Source organism: Aquarana catesbeiana, linkage group LG06 (assembly GCF_042186555.1).
Source record: "Aquarana catesbeiana isolate 2022-GZ linkage group LG06, ASM4218655v1, whole genome shotgun sequence".
In the NCBI taxonomy this organism is placed as follows: Eukaryota; Metazoa; Chordata; class Amphibia; order Anura; family Ranidae; genus Aquarana; species Aquarana catesbeiana.
Window position 1 is genome coordinate 103,813,075 of NC_133329.1, and position 22,410 is coordinate 103,835,484.

A 22,410-nucleotide genomic window follows, 5' to 3' on the forward strand; every position below is an offset into this window, starting at 1 on the left:
AGTGTAAGTAAGGAGGGGCTGGCCAAAGTAATACACATTATTTATGCATTCATCTCTCAATGAAGTGGAGAGGGTTACCTGTCCAAAACATCCCCCCCTTAAATTTTTAAAATGGCCCATGGAGGGGGGGCAATCTGATAGGTGGACCTTATACCTTTGTATTTAAATACTCCCTAAAATAAATGTTATACTGATGTTGGCCAAGAATGTTTGTGTCTAATCTGCTTTCAATGCTTATGTGCAAAATTATTATTTTTTTTTATTGTTTGACTCCACAGTTTTCTTCCAACCCACAGGAATGAATGGCAGACTGTGGCCTCCCACTTTGCCCAGTGGTGGGACTTTCCCAACTGCGTCGGGGCAATTGATGGGAAACACGTCCACATCGTCCCACCCCCCAACTCGGGGTCATACTATTACAACTACAAGGGGTTCAATATTATTGTGATGTTGGCGGTGGTGTCGGCTACTTACGAGTTCCTGTATGTGGACGTGGAGAAGAATGGCCGGATGTCGGATGGTGGAGTCATCGCCCAGACCGAGTTCTACAGGCGTCTCCAGAATGGCAGCTTGGGCTTGCCACCTCCAGAAGACAATGCAGAAAGACTCCCATTCGTCTTCGTTGCAGATGAAGCGTTTGCGCTGGGGGACCATCTTATGCGGCCATTCCCTATGAGGACCCTCACCCCAGACCAGAGGGTTTTTAATTACTGGCTGGCCAGAGCCAAATGAGTGGTGGAGAACACGTTTGAAATAATGGCCAGCCGGTTCCGCCTATTTCTTACACCGATACACATGGCGGAATATAAACTCAATCACATCATCCTGTCTTGCTGTATTCTCCACAACTTTTTAAGGAGAAATTCTTGGAAGTATGCTGGCTCAATTGGGCCGGAGGCCAGAATTAATATTAATGAACCAACTCTGACGGCGCTTGAAGCTGGCCGTCCTGGCTTGCCCCCCCCAGAGTGCCTGCGAGGTCCGTATAAGATACATGGAATACTTAGCGGGTAGGGTGGCCACCGATATGCCAGACAATGTCCGAGACATTTTTTAAATAAGAATATATTTTAAACTGAACAAATATTTGCTTTGATTTAGTGCTTGGCTTTCTTTTAGCTGACCATGACCGAAATGTGGGGAGTTATGAAAATGGCGTGATTGTGTAAAAATAGAAAGCACTTTTGGGTGTTATTTACTAAAGGAAAATACACTTTGCACTACAAGTGCACTTGAGACTGCACTGAAACTGCACTTGTAGTGCAAAGTGGATTTGCCTTTAGTAAATAACCCCCTTGTCACTGAAAACAACTTTACTCCAAAAAATGCTTTTGAGCATTGAAAGAAGAAGCCACACATTGTTTTGTGTTTTTTTTAATAAAAAAGTTGTTTATTGAACAGGTTCACATAGTTTCCAATGTACAAACATTATACATTAATACAATTTCATGCCAAAGGTACACTTTACTCAGCCTCTAATACATTTATCTTGTCTGTAAGTCTAAGATGTAAACAACGTATCAATACTCATCAGGCCTCTGACCTTTAATCATCAATAAGCCTTCATGGTCCAGCTGAAGGGCACTGAAACAATCTAGGCAATACCAATTCCCTGGGACTTAGTCCAGGGGTATCCAACCACGGTGCCCAGATTCTTTCGATTCTGCTAGGGTTACCTCTATGTTGATAAATATATTTTTCCATAATCAGGGTATTACCCATATGTGCTATCCAGGAGGCCACTGAGGGTGAGGAGACAGATTTCCAGCCAATCAATATAAGTTTGCATGCCTGGAACCAGGGGCGTCGCTAGGGGGTGGCTTTTGGGGCTATAGCCCCGTATCTGGGGCCAATAGCCCCGAGTCTCTGCAGGGGTCCCCAAGGGGAGGGGAGGCTCTCTTGGGACCCTTATGTAAGTGGGGGGACCCTGGTGCAAGGGAGAGGCTCTCTGGGGACCCTGATTTTAAGGCAGAGGCTCTCTAGGGACCTAGATGAAAGGGGGAGGCTCTCTGGGGACCCTAATGTAAGGGGGGCTCTCTGAGAACCCTGATGTAAGTGGGGGGGGCCCTCTGGGTACCCTGATGAAAGGGGGAGGCTCTCTGAGGGCTCTAATGTAAGGAGGAGGCTCTCTGGGGACCCTGATGTAAGGGGGCTCTCTGGGGACCCTGATGTAAGGGAGGCTCTCTGGGGACCCTGATGTAAGGGGGCTCTCTGGGGACCCTGATGTAAGTGGGGGGCTCTCTGGGGATATATATACACACACACGTATATTACTGTATATACATGTGTATGCCCGCCCAAGCGTATGACTTTCTTTACTACGCTGCTATGGGCTCTAGCCCCAGATCTTTTGTAGACCTAGCAACGCCCCTGCCTGGAACAGAGCCCTAGTGAGTGCTATTCTAGTCACCTCCTCCGGGACAATTTCCTCCAGGACTCCTAGTATACAGTGAATTGGATCTAGGGGGATGGTAGTCTGGAACACTTAATTAAGCATCCCAAGTACCTCACTCCAATACCTATGGAGTTTTGGGCATCTCCAGAGTAAGTGGATGAGATCACCTTGATGTCGCCCACATCTACTACACAAAGAGTCCAGCCGTCTACCCATTTTATATAGTCTAAGTGGGGTGTAGTGTACTCTAAGTACTATATATAGTTGGGAGATCTTTTGAGCCACATTGAGAGAGCATATATTGACAGATTGCAGAACTTCCTCCCATTGATCTCCCGTAAGTGGACCTACATCTTTCTCCCATAGGGACGGTGCCTTAGTTGGGTAAGCTTTTAAAAGGTGCATCAGTAGTATCTGTTAGCAATGTGAGATAAATCCTTTAGTTTCTGTGCTGGTCTGCAACAAATGGAAAATGGGGGTGTTTGACAAAGTCCATTGGGAAGCGTCTCCCTGCGCGCCCACCGCATGTCTGAGTTGGAGATAAGGGTAGTACATGGTAGTTGGTAAATTAAACCTGGCTTGTAGTTCAGAGGACGGCATCAGCTCGCCATTTCGAAATACATGTGACAGTAAAGTAACGCCAAAGGAGCGCCACCTGGGTCCCTGTTGTAATTTTGCTAGTTCGACATAGGAGAGGTTCCCCCATATCGGACTATATTCCGTGAAGCCCGTAACCTCTTGTAGTTGCCTACCCTTATTCCACAATTTTTGGATCAAAGTGAAAGTGGGTGTCTGTTGGATTTGTGGAACATCTGAGCCTCCAAGCCCATCGGGATAGTCTCCGCTCCAGATCCAGTCAGCATCAACCGCGCAGATGAGCCGGTCGGATCCCGGGCCATGGAACCAATCAGATGCTGCATTTGGGCAGCTATATAGTACAGCCAAGGGTTGGGCACTGCCAGCCCTCCAACAACATATGTTTCAGGGTACTCACTACATTGTTGCGGATTGATTTTCATAAGTAACATTGTAATTAATAACACATGTTTTGTTTCACTGTTGAACACGTGGTGTGAGTATAGGATTTAAATGTTCCTAATATAGGAAAATAAGTTAATTTCACGATTTTTTAAATATATGTCTATAGTAATAACGTTTTTCATGAGTTTTGGCCGTATTGAAATGGCTTTAAGTGTGGTATACCAATAGTAGTCATAACTATCGGGATCACTTATATTTAATACACACTAAGATATGATGCGCGCTGGTTACACTATTTACCAGTTAATCATCAGGCCAGAGAAGTGCCCGAAACCTGAAATGATTGTTATCACCTCAGCCAAAGATGTGGTGGTGTCCCCCAGGAAAAGCATCATATCATCAGCATATAACATAATCTTCTCGTGGAGGTCACCATACCTGAATCCTGTGATTCCTTGACTTGCCCTCACCACAGCCACCAGTGTCTCAAAAGCGATGGCAAAGAGCAGGGGGGACAGGGGGCAACCCTGCCTTGTGCCCCTGCCCAAAGCAAACGCATGAGACATCCTTCTGGACATCCTGATGGTTGCCTGTGGGGAGGCATACAACAATTTAACCCAGGCTATGAATCCAAACCCAAACCGGGACAGCACCGCCCATAAATTTCGCCAGCCTACGCTATCAAACGCCTTATTGGCGTCTAGGGATAACAGAGCCCTGTTTCCCCCATTGTCTGTCTGCATCTGCATATTTAAAAACAGGCGTCTGAGGTTGGTGGCCGTGGATTTTTGTGGCATAAAGCCTGCCTGATCAGGGTGTATTATGGAAGTTATGATCCGGTTGACCGGTAGCGCCAGGACCTTAGCCAGGATTTTAACATCGCTTTGAAGTAGAGATATAGTCCTATAGGAACCTGGGTCAACCGGATCTTTCCCAGGTTTAAGCAGTAGAATTATGTTTGCTCTAGTCATTGAAGGCGGCAGACTTCCCTCCTCGAGAGAGGCATTAAACACTTTTAGTAAGTGCGGCATTATCCACTCACCATACTGAGCAAAGACCTCCATGGGGATGCCATCCTCCCCCGGGGCCTTGCACGTAGGAAAGGAGCACGCCGCACCCTGTAGCTCTTCCAATGTCAGGGGAGCCTCCAGCAGTTGCCTGGCCTCCGCCGACAGAGAGGGCAGCTCAATCCCCGACAGATAGGCCTCAAGCTCAGTATCTGAGTAGCCATCCCTCGCACCTTACAAGTTCCCGTAGAAGGATGCCAGCTCAGATATAATGTGGTCAGGGTCATTGACCACTCTGCCGTCAGCAGATCGCTCCGACTGCCGGGGACTGTTGCTGTGACCTAGCTATCTTTGCTAGTAGGCGTCCCATTTTTCCCCTTCCTCATAGAATGCCAGCTTGGTAAAGAATCTCTTACGTTCTGCAGTAGAGGATCTCAAGCGGTCCAGGGAGTCCTGAGCCGAAATCCATGCCTCCCTTGCAGAGTCCGTAGGGTCCGTGACAAAGGATAGTTCCAGCTGACGCACCTGGTCCTCCACCTGTTCCAGTAGGGCGGAGGAGCAATAAACACCCCCCCCTGTGGTAAGCCTTAAAGGCTTCCCATTTTTGAATCTTAACGGTAAAGTGACTATGAGATTGGAAAAAATGTTCAATCTGGGTTGTTATTCGCTCTGGGGAGGTGAACAGTTTAAGCCAGAATGCATTAAGCTTCCGTGGCGCCTTAGGTAGCGAGGTGGGGGGTTGAGTAATCAGCCACAGGACCATAGGTGAGTGGTCGGAACACTCCACGAGGAAAGTACTCCACCCTGGATGTGTGATCGAGCATATTGGGCGTGCCTATACTAAGGTCAATATGGGATAGGGAGCCATGAGTCTTGGAGAAGCATGAAAACTGATTCAGGATTACGTATATGCCATATGTCCGTCCAGCCCACCTCCGCCAACAGATGGCTCAATGCTGTACCCCTGCCACCCCTGGGGGAAGGGACCAGGGGGTGTCTATCCAGTTTAGAGTCTAGATAACAGTTGAAATCCCCCATAATCAGCACTGGGACATCAGGCTTGCCTGCCAGGTCCGTCAGCAACAACTGTAACACATCCCGTGAAAACAGGGGTGGGATATATATAAAAGCTATCAACAATGTTAAGGTATACAGTTTACAGTAAATAAAGACAAATCTGCCAGTAGCATCCACCAATGAGTCAAGTTTCTGGTATACTAATGCTTTGTGTATCAATACACTCATCACACTCGCTGTGTGAATGACAAATATAGTTCCTCTTCAGAGTGACAAACATAGAAAGAGATTTGACGTCCTGCAATTACCAGCATTTCAACTGCCAGGTAGGATTTATCCGGCTCCATCATCTCGGCCTTGGCGGCGAAGAACTTGCTCGTTGCAATCCAGCCAGGCCGCTGCCTCTTGTGCATTTTCAAAGAATTGGTTTTGTCCATTGGCTGTCACCCTTAGCTTGGCTGGGAACATCATTGCATATGGTAACTGCAGCTTTTGTAGCCTTTTCTTGACCTCAGCAAATTTCGATCGTCTGCGCTGCACTTCGGCTGAGAAGTCTGGATAAAATGGGATTTTGGTGCCATTATGCGTGACAGTGCCCTTTTCTCTAGCCAGGCGCAGTACTACCTCTCTGTCCTTGTAATTCAGGAGCCTGGCTAACATCAATCGTGGAGGTTCCCTGGCGGAAGGGGTCGCGGGGGCACCCTGTGGGCTCTTTCTACAGTATAAATGGGAGAGAAAGCTTCTTTGCCAAAAACTTCCTGTAGCCATCCTTCAATAAATGTTGTGGGATCCCGGCCTTCCACTTTTTCAGGGAGCCCCACTATACGCACGTTATTGCGTCTCAGGTGGTTCTCAATTTCTTCAGTTTTGCTAAGGGCCTGAAAGGCATTTTAAGTGGCCATCCTGACATCCCTGTGAAGGGGGGGCAACTGGTCCTCCACGTCACTCACCCGGCCCTCCACTGCTATGGTTCTCTCCCTGATCTTTTGGAGATCCTGACGCATGAGAGACACCGTTTCCTTTAGCCCTCCAAATTTCTCCTTCAGGTCATCCACAGAGGCAGTACATTTATGCACAGCATGCAGGATCTCACTCAGAGAGGGTTGAGCACTGTCCTCTGATGGGGAGTCAGATGGATCTGACATGAGGTCATGCTGCATGTCTAATGGCACTGTGTCATCTAGCATGCTTGTGTCCTCCCTGCTATCCAGCTCAGAGGTGCATAAGGGCTGATAGGAGATAGGCAGGGGGGAGTCAGAGCGCCCAGCCAGTTTTTGGGTGTAATATAACATGTCCCTGGGTGGCTCTTTGGACTTAGAGGGTTTGTTTAACTTACCCCCCTGCTCATTTCTCTTCTCCAGGCCGCGCTGTGTTTTGTGAGGCTGAGACTGGCCGGCGCCATCTTGGCCAGCTTGGGGCTCCAAGGCCTCGGTCTCCGCACAGTTCCCCTGGGTCATCATCAGCTCGGGTCGGATGGTCAGTGACACCGGACGACTCCAGAGGGTATCAGACGAAAAACGGGCTAAATCAGATGCGAGGACAGGATAAAAGACAGGATCTTCAGCGGGAGCTTCGTGCAGCAGGTCTGCTCACATGCCTCGTCAGGCCACGCCCCGGGAAAACGCATTCAGCCACACATTGTTGATTATCAATCTTTTTAATCAAAGCACAATCACATGTGCGTTTCTAAAAGGGTTTTTGAACAAACCAACATGTTTGTTGTATAACATTTTTTTAGGTCACATTATTAATAAGTAGTAATTGCCTTTTAAGGTAAAACAGGCATGTTTTAAACCATAAAAAATACACAACTCTAGAACTTACAAAGTTCAACTTTTATAGAAAGTGAAGGCAATATCAGACATGAGTATTTATAAACTGTGTTTGATATTGCGTTCAGCAGATGGGGTGATGTCACCCCTGGAAAAGCCAAATTTTGAAGATGCACACAAATTGCCTAATGTCAACATGTGCTAGCTGCCATCATGGGGGATTGACTCGGTTGAATTGATGATAGGCAACTCCTATCCTCATATTGATTAGTGGTTCCAAATTAATAATAACTACTGCAGTAGGGAACAGACACAAAAGATACGCTCAGCATCTTTCCAAATTACTGTTCTGCTTTATTATGACGCAATTGAAGGTTTTTATGCACATGATTACGTAGGTATCACATTAATATTACAATTGTACGTTTATGGTAACAAGGGGCGTTACATAGGCAGGCTTATTCTAATCAGGACTCAAAAGAATGTAAACATTTACTTAAAACATTATTAGTGCCGTGTGCACAGTGAGGGCAGTGTGCAATACATACAAAATAGAATACAATTATATACAGAACTTACAAATTTCCATTACAGTCTCCCCTCTTTTGATCAATATTTTGATCACTAACCATACCTGCTATCACCTTTAACCTGGAACCTCCACACGCTTAGGTGGAGGTAGTCCTGGCCAAAGAGGCAAAAAACTCCATTGTGGAGAAAATAATAGCTGAGCAACTTTTTCATTACCAAATGACTTTTCATTGTGAAAAACAAATGATTGATAAGACATATTTACAGAGTACTGGCTGTACACTCCTGTGGCCAGAATGGCCTTCTAGCTTAATTGTTGGCATGCTGACTTATCAGCATATGTAAACACAGACAATTCTACATAAAATGGAAGACGTACAAAAGACAAATATGACTTCAACATGGCTAAAGTATTTTTCAAATATATATATATATCCCTTACAATTAAAGTAACTGAATCAAAAAGTACCCTAGACTGTGATCACAAGAGGGAAACAAATCAAACAGAGATTTCTTTAATTTAGTCATTTTTGCAGTGTCTGGTGTGGATCCAGGTGACTTTTCCTTCAAGTTTTGCAAAAACTGTACATGAAATAGATGCTGTATTGAGTCTCCAAACATTTCCTTATATATAAATGTCTCTTAAAAATCCACAAGTCACCTGGCTTTAGTTTTAGATCCTTCCAAACTTTTAGGATCTGGAATTGGGGAGAAAACACATAAATGAGTTTGTCAAAAACCTTAAAAGATCAGCAACATTCTCTATGAGATCCGAATGAAGGACTTCAGCTGCTGAGACAAAATATAAGCAAGTGAGTAACACACTCCCAAACCAAATCCCATAGGGAGAGAGTCCAACATCCCCCTTAGGGGCTTCATAAAATATAAGAAAACATTCAGGCAAAAGTTTTCTAGTTTCTTACTCTACTTTGTCTGATACATTGTAGACAGTAGGGGGTGTAAAAATAAAACCTCAAAACTTCTAGTAAGGACTCTCCTATAAAAAATGATTTCCTCTGTTACTCTCTGTACTCCCTGGCACTCTGTACTTACAAACTACTTCTGATAACACTTTTTACTGTGGCCTTTGCAGTAGCATTTGCCACTGGACATCCAAAAAACATGTCCATACAGACAAAATGCATACTCGTAAGATCCTAACTTGGGCATCTGGATATTTCTTTTTGTAATCTCTGGGAGGGATGTTCAGCTTTTGGTAACACCTTTGGTAACAGGTAAAACAAGAAGTGGTATGTTATAAAAACAACTGTGGAGAACCCTGGCTCTATCCCATGCTCATTTACTAAGGCAGCCATAACTGCTTGTGACTCATGACACGGTCCATGTGTCAAGCTGAAGGGAAAAGAGTGGCTGGCAGACATAAATGATCACCTTTTCCAAAGTCCTGTTTCATAAGAAGTTGCCCCCTGTGGACCACTTGTTCTTCTCGTTCTGGGGTCCTTAAAGTTGAATTATTAATCCCAGCTATACTGGGCCAGAACTAGGGTGGAATCTGTGAGTTGCACAGACCCATCAAGTGTCCGGGGCTGTAAATGCAGCATCCTTAGTCACCTGGTCTGCTTCCATGTGTGAAAGTTAATATGGCTACCTCAGCAAGAACCTGGAAGGCTGAAAACAGCCGATCAAATTAACTTGGCATGCTTGGTTGGTTTACCTGCCGAAGTAAAAACAAACTTCTGGCCCTTCAAATGGAACCAAAAGCTCTCTATATCTCGACTATCTATATAAATATACACTCTTTTTATAGCTCACAGGCTTTGCTAAAACATGGAGCTCTGCTTCTTGAGCTGGGCAAAAAGGATCCAATGACTTTGAATACAGAGTATCCTTCTGGGTGATAAACTGCATACTCAAATCTACAAAAAATGAAATATCTGGGTCTTCAGGGAGTGTGTCCCGCACTGGGCTCACAGCAGCTGATTCCTACACCATCAATTTAACACATGCGTCTTTTCCTTTCTTTTGAATAAATGTACGCATTTTTCATTGTTAGATTTGTACATAAACAAACTCATATTTTAAACCTTTCATTAGACAAACATTTAGTTAGCTGTAAATTTGCTGCACAGAATGTCGGACCATTGACCAAAACAATATCTAACTTTGTCTAATAGCACCTTTGCATAAAAGCTACAGCTCTGATATATCGGGATGAACCCTTCATTACTGGGTCCAGCTTGCATAAATATATTACAATGGCTTGTTTTCTATCACGCTATTTGTGTAAGAATTCCAGTCTCATGTTTCAAAAGACAACTTTTTCCTGGCAATATTATAATAAATGATAACAATACCCTGCGGTCATGGAGAGATGCCCATAAATCCAAACTATTCTTCTGCTTATACCACTGTACTTACAAGAAAAAGGGGCACATCATTTCACAATCCACACATTCTGCTTTGGATTTCAAAAATAAAAATAAATAAAAACAAAAGGACCAAGAATCTGTATGATGGACCAGAAAGCATCAAAAACTATAAAACAACTGGCTGCAGGTGACATCTATCCTAACAGGGTGTGTGGACTTGATGTGATGGGTCTGTTATATTTAAATTTTATTTATAACAACTCTCACATCATGGACTGACATCAAGTTATTATCAAGAACCTTGAAATTTCATTTTTGTAGAAAAACTTCTTATGTATTCCATCCATCTTGGCTTTGTTAAATATTATGGCAGCTGTATTCCAAATAACAACCTCATCTTAATCTTTTTTTCTCTCAATAAGGGCTTATTGAATAAATGTAAAATTACAAAATTGTTATCTTAATCTAAACTAATCTCATTCATTACAAATTTCCCCATTAACCTCGACTTCATTTCCAACCAAAGGTTGTCTAAACCAGTTTCAATATATCTATATTATTAATAAAATTGTTAAACTCATATTAGAAATTAATACTCATTATTACTTAATTTTACTTAATTTCCCTTTTTTAAATGCACTGTTTCCACTATCAAAGGATATTCAATTTGTGTAATACACGGTTAAATGTAACCTTCATTTTACCATGTTTGGAAAACAGATTCAAAATAATTGTGATCACATTGTTTACCATTAGATTCGTTAACCCGGCACATTTTGTTATAAATGTTTTGTCTAAAAAACTGGAATTGGCATGATGTCCTTCCAGCTTATCACTAACCTCTCATCCCAGCCACATTTCTTTCAGGAGAGCACAAAGGAGGGGGTCACATCTGCGTACATGACACACACAAGCAATAGAACTAAAGGTGCCAGCATTCGCACACACATACACCAATATCTCTCTAAAATCGCTTACATTTTTCCCATTTGTGCACAACACATGCATATCATTCTCTCACTTTCTTTTAACTCTCATTAATATTTTCCTGTCTAAATTCTACTTTCTTTATTTTGTTCAGATATCTTTTATATCTAGCTTCTATGATCAGACGGTCAGCCAGAGTACTCATCCCATCTTCTCTCTCTGACAACATATAAAGTATTCTGTTTTACCTCTCATTTCTCTGTTTCTGACTCTAATAGTTGTAGTGCCTGACCCCAAATTCATCCCACAACTTAACATGAAAATGTCCCTTTCTGTCTAGTGTTAATGTCACCCTTGATCCATCCTGCTCACATAGATAGCTGTTTCTCTAGCTGTTTACTCTGCATGATTCTTAGTCCCTGTGGACCTTGGTAACCCAGTTACCCATTGTGGATCCCTGTCTACTCTAACCATTAATCTAGGGGCTCAGTATAGGCGGACTATAACCGCACCTTTGGTTCATATATAGCGCTCCTCTTGCGCTGGGCATTTTTGAGGGTCTCTTACCCTTCATTCCCTTACTTAATTTAATGCCCATAATGACTGGCCAGTCTTCTCTCTTCTCTACGTGTGCCTATACCCTCTTGCCTCTAAACTACTTTATCTAGCAGATGTACTACATATACCTGTGAACAGCACTATTCTTCCCTTTCTTATCTATAACACTCCAATGGACAATAGACAGGGACAACATAACATATAACCACCAATCAATACAGTTCGATTAAGGGGAGTAAAATAGGTGCCCTTTGTCCCGAAAATGCCTTACCGATCAAGGAAGTCTGATAACTCAAATGTAAGCAAAAGGCTTACCTCAGCCGGCTGATTATCAGAAATTCCCGGATCGTCTCAAGCTCCTCGTTTCGGATACTCAGGGTCACCTGGAATCCCCTCCTAAGGCAAAGCTCGCCATGCTGACTCGGTTGAATTGATGATAGGCAACTCCTATCCTCATATTGATTAGTGGTTCCAAATTAATAATAACTACTGCAGTAGGGAACAGACACAAAAGATATGCTCAGCATCTTTCCAAATTACTGTTCTGCTTTATTATGACGCAATTGAAGGTTTTTATGCACATGATTACGTAGGTATCACATTAATATTACAATTGTACGTTTATGGTAACAAGGGGCGTTACATAGGCAGGCTTATTCTAATCAGGACTCAAAAGAATGTAAACATTTACTGAAAACATTATTAGTGCCGTGTGCACAGTGAGGGCAGTGTGCAATACATACAAAATAGAATACAATTATATACAGAACTTACAAATTTCCATTACAGGGGGTCCCCGGGTTACAAACAAGTTAGGGACTGTAGGTTTGTTCTTAAGTTGAATCTGTTTGTAAGTCGGAACAGGTACATTTTTTAATTGTAGCTCCAGTCAAAAAAACTATTTTTAAGCTTTTTGGATAGCATAGGGAAGGGTTATCACCCCTGTAACATTTGTTTTGCTGTGTGTGCCCCTGTTCAGAAGATTTCACCTCACTTTCTGTCCCAATGACAATTGGATTTTGAACATTTTGGGTTGTTGTGGAAACAAGGATTGGTGATAAAGCTTCAGTGGAGACACCTTTTCCCCATAATAGCTCTTACAGGAGAGAATTTCCCTTCCTAGGGGTAGATTTCATCTCACTTCCTGTTGTCTCCTTCCGTTTGTAAGTAGGAGTCGTTTGTAAGTCGGATGTTTGTAACTAGGGGACCCCCTGTACAGGGATCAATGGACGTGTTTTGTGGGTGTAACCCCCTTCCTCTCAGCTACTTTATTATTGAGGAAGGGGTTGCACCCACAAAACTTGTACATTGATCTCCCGTGGTGGCAGATAGCACATGTTGACACACTGTGTGCATCTTCAAAATTTGGCTTTTCTATAATATGTCAAAAATTAATCATAAAAATAACAATAAACCTGCAATAAGTTAGGGATTTCTGGGTGTTTTATATTCTCCCTAAAACATCAATGATGTTCTTCATTTTGTTTTGAACGTCATTGATGTTTTGCTTTATGTTTCCTAAATCTGGATTACACCCCATTATCTCCCCGATGAGGATCTGGGCACTTTCACTTGTGAAATTACATTCCTCTTCCACAACATCACGATCACCTAAAACGAAAAAAAAAAACCACACCGTGTATTATAAATATGCAGGCATCCATCTCTTACCTGAAGCTGTGGTCGCAGACACTCACCTGTTGTGGTGACAATTTCTATAACGTCTCCCTCCTCCTTCTCTGGTTGGGTTTGGGGGATTTCCCCTTCTTCCTGAGGTGGGGGGTCCGTGGTCTCCTCTGATGAGTGGTGTCCTCCGAGTCTTTTCTCTCCTATGTAAAAAAAAATAGGTATACTTAGCGCAGATATTTGATGGCAGAAATAGGAATATGAAACATTGGAAGTGGGGTACAATTGTCTGTTTTGACAGAGTTCCAAGATGAAGAAATATTTTTGTCCTTTGTCAAGCTTGAATACTTACCTGTTTTGTGCAAGTTTCACAGATGGAGACACCCCTATAGTATACACTGGAGCACCTGTGTGGGCCCCCTAATAAAAAGGGTGTTCTTGTGTCCCACACTAGTGCTCCAGTGTCCAGATGTGTAAACAGATGCTAAGTGTCCTCTCCTTACATAGAATGTAGTTTGCATTTCATTCTAGTTACAAACCCATCTAGACAACAAACTTATTTTAAGAGAAGTAGGCATGAACTGCATTAAACTGCTATTGGACTGCATCTGGACAAAACATGGTGTTTTAGTGGCCGAACGAACAATGTTTCCTACGAACGAATAATGTGTCCATGAACATGAAAGTTGCCATTTTAAACTGTATAACAGTAAAAAAAAGCACATGGAGCAGCATGAACGTAATGGAAATAAAGAATAGGAGCACAGGACAACTACTTACTTTTTTGCAGCACTCTCCTGATCCTTCTATACTGATCGTGCTCTCTGATTTTGAGGTCCGACCACCGCTTCCTCAGTTGATCCTTGGATCGCCGTACCCCAAAATTCCTGTGCAGACTCTTTACAACTTTCGCCATGATCTTGGCCTTTCTGACACTTGAATTTGGGTAAGGCCCATGCTTCCCGTCATAGTCGGACCTCTTCAATATGTCCACCATCTCCACCATCTCTACAAAGGCCATATTTGAGGACTTAAATCTTCCCCCCTGGGATCGTGACGTTTCTGGCTCCGGGTTTTCCTCCTCCTCCTCGTTGCTGCTATTATCATGCACCTGTTGTGTCTCAGCCATGTGCTCTTCCCCACTGCGCCGAACAAGAAGGGGCGGGGAATAGACTAGAAAGAATTCAGGGCCGGGCGGAGTTTCACACATGCGCAGTGTATATAAAGCATAACACGCGTGCGTCCTATGTACGATCAGTGAGCGGAGGAAGGAGTATCCGATTGTGATAATGAAAGTACGTTTTAACTTGGGCCTATACTGCTTATAGATTGAGACCTATATTGGGACAAGATTAGGAGAGTTTAGCCTGACATTAGGGTTTGTCTTGTGTTGTGTCTTGCAGAGAAAATGGATCTAGTCAATGATCATGACTTTATGCCAATATTCATTTATATGTTCAGTGAGCTGCCCTGTCTGTGGCAGGTAAACCACCCACATTATAACAATAAACCAAAGAGGAAGGCAGCGCTGGATCAATTGCTGGAATTCGTGAAGCCGGTGATCCCCACGGCAGACATCCCCTATTTGAAGGCCCTAATTGGTGGCATGAGGAGTACTTATCTAAGGGAGCGCTAGAAGGTCCAGGATTTCCAGAGATCAGCAGCTGCAGCAGATGACATTTATGTCCCCAGGCTGTGGTATTATGACAGACTGCATTTTCTGGCAGGCCAGACTGAACCCAGGCCAGCACTCTCCACTCTTCCTTCTCCTCAGCTGAGGCTCATGGCGCCCAACCTGGGTCTTCCATTCAGCAACATGTGGAGGAGCCCAGCTTGAGCCAGGTATAGCATTCTTCTAAATATTTCTGTTGGTCAAATTAATGATGTTAAATCTATGTTAGTTTGGATTCCTAATTTCTGATTTCACAAAGTGTTTTACATATCAATAGACAGTAGTGGCCACAAATGATTGTGACAAGAATGAAAAATGCTGGGCTCAGAATGATATTCTTTTTTATTTATTAACATTCAATTTGCAACAGTCATGAGCTGAAAATTGTGTATGATTGATGAACCAAAAACTAAAACGATGTCCCTTTTTCATACACACTAAAGTCTCAGCCAGGAGGTGGCCGGGCCCAGTAGCCTGCCCAATACTCAGGTCCCTCCCCTCCGCCTTCAACCAAAAAGTGGCAGGAAGAGGAGTAACATTAAGGACGCAGCAATTGGCCTATTTTGGAAGGCTACTGCGGCCCTCAGAACCCCCCACAGTGTTCAAGAAGACTTTGCGTACATTACAGCCTGCAAAATGCTGGAAATGGAGGAGGGCCAACACCTAATATGTGAGTATATCATCTTACAAGCCCTAGATAAGGGGTTGAGGGGCCATCTCACAAGTTCAGAGCCATGTTTGTGCGTTCAACCATGGTCCTCCCCCTCCTCCTCCAGGTCCTCCTCCTGCCACACCTCCAACACCAGAGCCACAGCCTGGAAGGAAGTGTCTAAGGAAGACCAGAGAGGGATGGACTGGGTTAGTTGATGTGTGCCCTGGGGGCCAAAGGCTTCACCAATTTCTGCAGTTTCTCCAGCTTTGCCTCCCTCTTTCTTTGGTTATGACCCCTTAATAAAGGTATTTTTTTTTCTATTATACTCGCCTATGTGTTTTCCTTCAAAAAGGACAGTTTGTTTGTGAGGAGGCAGGTACATTTCAAAAATACAATGTGAAATTAACAAAAGACACCAAACAATCTCCTTGAGATTAAATAATACAAGATAATAATGGTGTCGTGGTAACTTGACACACAAAACACACCCAAATATATTCTGGAGTTAAAAAAAAATAAAAAAAAAATAACAGGAGATCAGGATTTAAAAAACTAAAAAAAAATAATACAAAATCTAAAAACTTAAAAAAAAAAAAATTCGGGAGATGTGACAAATCAAAATATTATATACATGAAATCACGATAAATAATAACGAAAGAAGTTTGTGAGAACTCTGTGTGAATATGAGCAGCAAAACAACTTAATTATTCTAGCATTATAAAGAAGAAGAGAGTGCGCTGCATTAAACAATTTAAAATATTGCAGCGTGACAAAAGTGCTAGATCCATTACGAACGCTAATTTTACCAGACCGAGCAGTTCCGTCTCGGAATTTATTCTGAGCATGCGTGGCACTTTGTGCGTCGGAATTGTCCACACACGGTCAGAATTTATGCGAACGGATTTTGTTATCGGAAAATTTTATAGCCTGCTCTCAAACTTTGTGTGTCGGAAATTCCGTTGGAAAAAATCCGATGGATCCCACACACGGTCGGAATTTCCGACAACAAGCTCCGATCGCACATTTTCCGTCGGAAGATCCGACCGTGTTTACAGGGCATAAGAGTTACTCGCCATCAGTTGCCCCACCCAACCCCTACCCTACCCTGCTCCTAAACACGCCCCCATAAATTATCTCATGAAATTACACTGTTAAATGTTTTATGCAGAATTAAGTTGCAAAAATCCTTTAGGTGAGGCAGGACCCCGGGCTGCGATGGTCTCCCAGTTGAGCTGTATGTAGCACTGTGGGATCTCGTGTGCCCGGACCTGCTCAAGCTGTACGAGGAGATGGTGGTGGAGGGCAGAATGCCTCCATCACTGAGGGAGGGGATGATCACGATTTTGTATAAGCGGAAGGGGGAGAGATCGGATCTTAAAAATTGGCGTCCGATCTCTCTTATGAATGTGGACTACAAAATCCTCGCCAAGGTCTTGGCCAACAGGCTGAAGTCTGTCATCGGACAGATCATCCACCCGGATCAGACTTGCAGCATTCCTGGTCGCAGGATTGCGGACAGCCTTGCGCTTGTCCGGGACACGGTCCAGTACATTCATGGCGCTGTGTGCACGTGGCCCTGGTCAGTCTTGACCAGGAGAAGGCCTTTGACCATGTCTCCCACGAGTTTATGTGCAGAGCTCTGCGCAGGTTTGGTCTTGGGGAAATGTTTTGTTCGTATGTGGATATAATGTACACTGACATTTCTAGTTTGGTGCTGGTAAATGGCTGGAAAACTGACCCCTTTCCAATTTTGTCTGGGGTCAGACAAGGCTGCCCTCTCTTACCTCTGCTTTTTGTTTGTTGTATAGAGCTCTTCGCCCGAAGCATCAGACGGTATCCAGAGATCAGAGGGATCACCGCACCAGGACCGGACAGACTGGAGGTCAAGTGCTCACTCTACATGGACGACGTGATGGTGTTCTGTGCTGATCGGCGCTCCATCGACACACTCGCCCAGACCTGTGAGGACTTCGGCCAAGCTTCAGGGGCAAAGGTCAACTGCAGGAAGTCAGAAGTCATGCTCTTCAGAAAGTGGTTCCTGCCTTCTTCTGCACCCATTCCTTTCAGCATCAAGACGGACTTCATCAAAATCCTTGGGGTCTGGTTTGGAGCTGAGGGCACAGCCCTGAAGTCCTGGGAGGAAAGACTGTCAAAGATGCGACAGAAGATTGGACTTTGGAGCCTCAGAGAACTCTCCATCGAAGGTAAAACACTGGTACTCCGCAGCGAGATCCTCCCTGTGTTGCAGTACCTCGCCCAGGCCTGGCCCCCCCCGGTTAACACCTGCAAGGCCATCACCAGGGCGGTGTTTCACTTCATCTGGAGCTCCAAAATGGACAGAGTGAAGCGGGCGGTTATGTTCAAGGAACCCCTCAAGGGTGGTAAGGGCGTGCCCGACATTGCTACCCTACTGAGGATGTGCTTTGCTTGTAACTGCATCCGCAGGACATTGGTTGACAGAACTGTGGATTCCTCCTGCCTCTTTGGAGGACCCTTGGATGGGAAAAATGGGACAGCTCCATCCCCTACAACTGGGACACCCCTTGGTACTACTTGGACACCTTCAAGTTTATTAGGAGCTGGGGCTACATGGGGTGAAGCCCGACTTGTGGAAGCCAAAAACTATCCACAAGTTGATTAGAGCATCGGACATTGTTGAGACTGTTCCAGGTCTCCCTTCAGCCACTTGTAAAGTGGTCTGGAGGAATGTTTCTTCAAAGAGACTCACCAACAGGCACAGATGACAATCCAAGGGGGGTTGCCACTCAGGACATTCATGCATGCCAGAAACCTGTGCAGATACAGGCACTGCCCTTTTGCATCATCCAGGAGGAAACTGCTCTGCATGTTTTCTGGGAGTGCCCCTTTGCACAGGACCTGTTGAGGGCCTTGGAACCTGAACTCAAAGACTTTGTACCACAGACTGCTATCACACACACTTTGGTGTGTTGAACGGACTCTTCTGTGGAACTAATTCACAGGAGGACATTGACGGTGCCTGGCGGGTGCTGTGTTGCTTTAAGGACGCTTTGTGGTGCGCCAGAAAGTGCCTCATCCACCAGCGGGAGAGGATGTCCATCGAGGACTGTCGCAGACTGGTTCACAGTCTGCTCAGAGACTACCACTTGATGGACTTCAAGGAGGAAGAGGAGGTCTGAAGATTCCCCCCCCTTCTCCCCCGTGTATCCTTTGGCAGTTCAAATAAAGCTTCGGACCAGTGAACTCTTTTCTCCCACCAAGTAGTTTTTTTTTTTTTTGATTACTGCATGGTGTCAGTTTGTGACAGTTAGTGTGGTAGGGCAGTGAGTGTTAGCCCCCTTTAGGTCTAGGGTACCCCCCTAACCCCCCCTAATAAAGTTTTAACCCCTTGATCACCCCCTGTCACCAGTGTCACTAAGCGATATTTTTTCTGATCGCTGTATTAGTGTCACTGGTGACGCTAGTTAGGGACGTAAATATTTAGGTTCGCCGTCAGCGTTTTATAGCGACAGGGACCCCCATATACTATCTAATAAATGTTTTAACCCCTTGATTGCCCCTGGTTAACCCTTTCACCACTGATCACCGTATAACTGTTACGGGTGACGCTGGTTAGTTTGTTTATTTTTTATAGTGTCAGGGCACCCGCCGTTTATTACAGAATAAAGGTTTAGCCCCCTGATCGCCCGGCGGTGATATGCGTCGCCCCAGGCAGCGTCAGATTAGCGCCAGTACCGCTAACACCCACGCACGCAGCATACGCCTCTTTTAGTGGTATAGTATCTGAACGGATCAATATCTGATCCGATCAGATCTATACTAGCGTCCCCAGCAGTTTAGGGTTCCCAAAAACGCAGCCCAGATACCTGCTAGCACCTGCGTTTTGCCCCTCCACCCGGCCCAGCCCACCCAAGTGCAGTATTGATCGATCACTGTCACTTACAAAACACTAAACGCATAACTGCAGCGTTCACAGAGTCAGGCCTGATCCCTGCGATCGCTAACAGTTTTTTTGGTAGCATTTTGGTGAACTGGCAAGCACCAGCCCCAGGCAGCGTCAGGTTAGCGCCAGTACCGCTAACACCCATGCACGCAGCATACGCCTCCCTTAGTGTTATAGTATCTGAACGGATCAATATCTGATCCGATCAGATCTATACTAGCGTCCCCAGCAGTTTAGGGTTCCCAAAAACGCAGTGTTAGCGGGATCAGCCCAGATACCTGCTAGCACCTGCGTTTTGCCCCTCCGCCCGGCCCAGCCCACCAGCCCACCCAAGTGCAGTATCGATCGATCACTGTCACTTACAAAACACTAAACGCATAACTGCAGCGTTCGCAGAGTCAGGCCTGATCCCTGCGATCGCTAACAGTTTTTTTGGTAGCGTTTTGGTGAACTGGCAAGCGCCAGCGGCCTAGTACACCCCGGTCGTAGACAAACCAGCACTGCAGTAGCACTTGGTGACGTGGCAAGTCCCATAAGTGCAGTTCAAGCTGGTGAGGTGGCAAGCACAAGTAGTCTCCCGCTGCCACCAAGAAGAAGACAAACAGGCCTGTCGTGCCCATAGTGCCCTTCCTGCTGCATTCGCCAATCCTAATTGGGAACCCACCACTTCTGCAGCGCCCGTACTTCCCCCATTCACATCCCCAACCAAATGCAGTCGGCTGCATGAGAGGCATTTTTATGTCCTCCCGAGTACCCCTACCCAACGAACCCCCCCAAAAAAGATGTTGTGTCTGCAGCAAGCGTGGATATAGGCGTGACACCCGCTATTATTGTCCCTCCTGTCCTGACAATCCTGGTCTTTGCATTGGTGAATGTTTTGAACGCTACCATTCACTAGTTGAGTACAGCAGGGTACAGCATTGCACAGACTAGGACACACTTTCACAGGGTCTCCCAAGATGCCATCACATTTTGAGAGACCCGAACCTGGAACCGGTTACAGTTATAAAAGTTAGTTACAAAAAAGTGTAAAAAAAAAAATATATATAAAATAAAAATATAGTTGTCGTTTTATTGTTCTCTCTCTATTCTCTCTCTATTGTTCTGCTCTTTTTTACTGTATTCTATTCTGCAATGTTTTATTGTTATTATGTTTTATCATGTTTGCTTTTCAGGTATGCAATTTTTTATACTTTACCGTTTACTGTGTTTTATTGTTAACCATTTTTTTGTCTTCAGGTACGCCATTCACGACTTTGAGTGGTTATACCAGAATGATGCCTGCAGGTTTAGGTATCATCTTGGTATCATTCTTTTCAGCCAGCGGTCGGCTTTCATGTAAAAGCAATCCTAGCGGCTAATTAGCCTCTAGACTGCTTTTACAAGCAGTGGGACGGAATGCCCCCCCCCCCCCACCGTCTTCCGTGTTTTTCTCTGGCTCTCCTGTCTCAACAGGGAACCTGAGAATGCAGCTGGTGATTCAGCCAGCTGACCATAGAGCTGATCAAAGACCAGAGTGGCTCCAAACATCTCTATGGCCTAAGAAACCGGAAGCTACGAGCATTTCATGACTTAGATTTTGCCGGATGTAAACAGCGCCATTGGGAAATTGGGAAAGCATTTTATCACACCGATCTTGGTGTGGTCAGATGCTTTGAGGGCAGAGGAGAGATCTAGGGTCTAATAGACCCCAATTTTTTCAAAAAAGAGTACCTGTCACTACCTATTGCTATCATAGGGGATATTTGCATTCCCTGAGATAACAATAACAATGATTAAAAAAAAATGAAAGGAACAGTTTAAAAATAAGATAAAAAAGCAAAAAAATAATAAAGAAAAAAAAAAAAGCACCCCTGTCCCCCCCTGCTCTCGCGCAAAGGCGAACACAAGTGTCGGTCTGGCGTCAAATGTAAACAGCAATTGCACCATGCATGTGAGATGTCACCGCGAATGTCAGATCGAGGGCAGTAATTTTAGCAGTAGACCTCCTCTGTAAATCTAAAGTGGTAACCTGTAAAGGCTTTTAAAAATGTATTTAGTTTGTCGCCACTGCACATTTGTGCGCAATTTTAAAGCATGTCATGTTTGGTATCCATGTACTCAGCCTAAGATAATCTTTTTTATTTCATCAAACATTTGGGCAATATAGTGTGTTTTAGTGCATAAACATTTTAAAAACTGTGTTTTTTCCCCAAAAAATGCGTTTGAAAAATCGCTGCGCAAGTACCGTGTGAAAAAAAAAAATGAAACACCCACCATTTTAATCTGTAGGGCATTTGCTTTAAAAAAATATATAATGTTTGGGGGTTCAAAGTAATTTTCTTGCAAAAAAAAATAATTTTTTCATGTAAACAAAAAGTGTCAGAAAGGGCTTTGTCTTCAAGTGGTTAGAAGAGTAGGTGATGTGTGACATAAACTTCTAAATGTTGTGCATAAAATGCCAGGACAGTTCAAAACCCCCCCAAATGACCCCATTTTGGAAAGTAGACACCCCAAGCTATTTGCTGAGAGTCATGTCGAGTCCATGGAATATTTTATATTGTGACACAAGTTGCGGGAAAGAGACAAATTTTTTTTTTGGGAGCCTAGCCGCGTACGGGACCCCAAAAACCAAGCACTGCCTTCAGGCTTTCTAAGGACGTACATTTTTGATTTCACTCTTCACTGCCTGTCACAGTTTCGGAGGCCATGGAATGCCCAGGTGGCACAAAACCCCCCAAATGACCCCACTTTGGAAAGTAGACACCCCAAGCTATTTGCTGAGAGGTATAGTGAGTATTTTGCAGACCTCACTTTTAGTCACAAAGTTTTGAAAATTGAAAAAAGAAAAAAAAAAGTTTTTTCTTGTCTTTCTTCATTTTCAAAAACAAATGAGAGCTGCAAAATACTCACCATGCCTCTCAGCAAATAGCTTGGGGTGTCTACTTTCCAAAATGGGATCATTTGGGGGGGTTTTGTGCCACCTGGGCATTCCATGGCCTTCAAAACTGTGATAGGCAGTGAAGAGTGAAATAAAAAA